This window comes from Apium graveolens, unplaced genomic scaffold, assembly GCF_009905375.1.
Source record: "Apium graveolens cultivar Ventura unplaced genomic scaffold, ASM990537v1 ctg1349, whole genome shotgun sequence".
In the NCBI taxonomy this organism is placed as follows: domain Eukaryota; kingdom Viridiplantae; phylum Streptophyta; class Magnoliopsida; order Apiales; family Apiaceae; genus Apium; species Apium graveolens.
The window spans coordinates 67,752-71,898 of record NW_027417205.1 but is presented as its reverse complement, the minus strand read 5'-3'; positions in this window follow the sequence as shown (position 1 = coordinate 71,898).

Sequence of the window (4,147 nt, the reverse complement as noted above, 5' to 3'; positions counted from 1 at the left end):
TACACATTCTTTCGATATAAAGGATTTAGATGCTCCTGAGTCAAACAAAACTTTAACAGACACGAAATTAAGAGAAAGCGTACCTGCAACTATATCCGAATCATGAGCATTAGATCTCTTGGTCATCTTGAAGACTCTGGCTCTTGCTGTGCTGGTTGCCGGTCCTTGAGATACACTACCTCCTATGCTGCCCTGAGTAGTGACCTTATAGTTTTTGGAAATATGTCCAACCTTACCACAGTTAAGCACGTAACTCCATGATTCCCTTAACTACACTGCGACGCATAATGACCTTTCTGATCACACTTAAAGCACTGGACATCCTTTCTGCATTGACCACTACGATTCTTACCACATGACTTACATTTCACGATTGGCTTGGTTGACTGAGCTGGGGCAGAGGCAACTGAGGTGACACCTGAACTCGTCTGGGAAAAACCTTGTCTCCTAAATCTCTTGTTCCTATTCCAGCCAAATTTCCTTGGGAACTTCTGACTGGATTCTTCTCGATCCACCTTGTCAGTACCACTATCAAACTTCCTTTTCTTGTCGCTTCTTTCCTTGGAGGCCAATTTCTGATCACTTTTAATCACTAGGGCAGCCTGAACTACAGAGGTACACGTCTTGAGCTACAAAGCCACCACTCCACTACGAACTTCAGGCTTCAATCTTTGTTGAAACCTCCTTGCTTTCTGAATCTCAGTATTCACATATCCAGGGGCTAATTGGGCCAATTCTGTAAACTTGGCCTCATATTCAACCACACTCTTCTCACCTTGCTACAATTCCAAAAACTCCGCTTCTAATTAATTCTGCAAACAATCTGAAAATACTTCTCTAGGAACAACTCCGTAAATCTGGTCCAAGAAACATTACCCTCTTGTTCTAATGCACGCGCGGATTCCCACCAAAAATTTGCTTCACCCTTGAGAAAATAACTAGCATAATCCGTCTTAGAATCATCACTGACCTGAATAAGGGTAAAGGCCTTCTCCCTTTCCTTAAGCCAACCTCTAGCGGCAATCGGGTCTAACTCGCCCTTAAATTCTGGGGGTTTGACTAACTGGAAGGACTTAAAACAAACGGTTTGGTTTGGCTCTCTCGGCTGGTGTTGCTGCTGAAGCTGCAACTATTGTTGGATTTGCAGGTGCTGTTGTTGTATGAATTGCTCTTGTTGTTGCTGCTGTTGCAGAAATTGTTGTTGCTGCTGCTGGAATTGTTCTTGCTGCTGAGCCATCTGATTAGACTGTTGGCGCAGCAAATCTAGCAAACCACCCATGGTTGGGTCCCCATCAGAGTTCCTGCTAGAGGAATTAGACGGGATATTCTTCGTGGGAGGTATTCTCCTGAAACACAATAAAAAGATTTGATATAAAAATTGCGCCCCCAGGTAACAACATTTTTATGTATCAGGAGAATGCTGCCACAATAAAATATTCCCTTCCTTATCTACTTGGAGTTTACCCACAATGCATAGCTAAATTTAACAAAACCAACAACAAATACAACAATAACAGTAACAGTAATAACAACAATGCAAAGAAATTGATAACCAACAACAACCGTATAACAAGAAGAACTACAGTACAACAACAGTACAAAGATCCATCCAACAACTACAGTGCAACACTAAAAATAAAACCAAGTACATAACAAAACTAGCTGTCATAGCAGCCTCCGCCTACTACAAACTACAACAACATAATATACATATATAAAGGAAACAACTACAGAACTCCTGCAAACCAACTCCGAGCTCTGTATCTCACTACGGCAACTCTAGTCTAAACACTGCCACTGCCACCGATAGATCCTAACTCAAATACCAACCAATTCACCAGATCCTGGTACTGAACAACCCTGAACTTTGAGCTAATAAAATGGTCAATGGACCTAGCTCTCTCCGCAGCAGTCTTAGTCAAGGATCGCACTCGTGCCTGAACGTCCGGTGAGTTGGCAGGGATGCCCTGAAAAGGTCCAACTGGTATTCGGTCAAGCTACGCGGCTAACCCCGGGCTCTGCTCTCTAATGAAAGACTGGTTCACCGCTCGGTGAACATGGTAGGGGATCGGGGAGGAAGCACTTGAAGGAGCAGATGGAGGGACTGGAGGTCTCGACAAGGAAGAACTAGGACCACAACCTGGAGGGAAGTCCCTAACAGCAGATACTGACCTCTGTACCCAACGAGGACGGGCACTAGGTCCTGACATGCCTCTCGGTGCAAATGGAGGAACTGGTGGGGGAGGCATGGGAGTCTCCTCAGCTATAACATCTAAAGTCCTCTTAGAGTCTAATCTATCCGAATCTGATTTGTTCTCACGGGATGGAGAACTGTAAATCACTATGGGCCACTGTCAACAATATAAATATACAGGAAAGACACAACAAGGTTAAGGCAGTTCTATCAAAATATCAACAGATGTCAGGGTAACGTCGTCGGAACCCTCGACTGACTTTTAGGGTTGCCCCTGTAAATGAGTTACTGACTCACACTTTAGGACACACTTCCTATACCTTTTTGAGTCAATCTTTAACCTAAATCAGGGACTTGAACCTGTGGCTCTGATACCAACTATGATGGCCTCAACCCCGGGGTTAGGGGCTGACGTCACTAAAAATATAACAAACCACGAATATAAACCGCTAATTAAACATTATTATATAAACACGACCCCAAACCAAGATCTGATACAGGTTCAGGTATTATTTAGGTTACAACACTATAACTAATTTATTCCATAATCCGACACTCTAACTTATTGAAGCAACTCATCAGACCTCATGGTCTGCTACAAACTACCTCAGAGGAGCCAGGACCGGAGGGGGCTGACGCTCTATTCTGTCATGGTCTAACCGGTCTTCTTGATATCTGCAACATATAGATACAAAACAAGCTGCAAGGATGAGCAATCAATTGCTCAACAATACCACTATATGAATAACGAGTAAAACAGTATATAAGAAAATAGTTTAAGAACATAAATCATAACTCGTTTACGAAAAAAAGTAAAACATGTATAAAATGGATATCAATAACTAGCATGCTCTATAAAAAATGTATTGTCATTTGTGTGTTGTGTGAATACCAGAGTCCAAATTTAGCATGTTATTTTCATTTATAAATCCACTATTCCATTACGGGAAACACAAAATCATCTGTTCCATTACGGGAACCATTAAACCAAAATCAGATATATAATTGGACAAATCCTAGGGACAGCCGTTCAGTCTATCCCACCACAAACCTGTTCAAAAACTCTGAGACTGGCTAGGTCACTTTCACTCTGGACTAAGCGGTTTAAATAGGGCGCGCAACCGACTTAGCCACTTACGCAAACCCGTTGGGCCGTTACGGGCCTCTTACTCAACCATCCAATATCTGATCCGCTTTATCCAGATTCTAAATCAATTATACCTATCTCTTTTAAACAATTATACCACACCACACTTTCCAAAATCTTTCCAGTTTTAATCACAATCTAGAGATAGGCATTTTCAGAAGTCACTTTTCCCCCAAAATGTAAGTTAATAAAACATATTTAAACATGGGGGATTCATAACTTAAAACAATCACTTCCAGTACGTAAATTAAATCAACAATTATTCATATATTGAACTGTAAAAGATTTGTTCAGGGGTACTTGCCTTGCGAAGCTTTTCAACTATCACGGCTTGACTTTAGACCGACTTTAACTACTGAGTCCTTTGACTTGAACCTACAGAATCGGAACATTCTAGGTTAGGTTGTTAGGTCACACACACACTGTAGAGGGGGTGAATACAGTGTGAAGTATAATCAAATCGAACTTTAATAACTCAAGTAACAGAAAACAAACTTTATTGAAACAATAAACTCTGTTACAGTATGGAACTGTTACCTCTCGGTGATGAACAAATATCACGAGAGCTGCTAGGGTTACAATGAATAATCTTCTCGAATATGATAACACTAATAGTGTAAACCCTATATCTATGTTTATATACTACACAGTTACAAGATAATCGCTAATTGATATGGAATATAATTCTGCTTCCTATAATATATCAATCAGATATCTTTTCTTCCAAGTATTCTATTCTTCATAGAATTCCTTCTTCATGCATATCTCTTCTTATGTTTGTCTCGATCTTCTTTCCTTTAATCAGC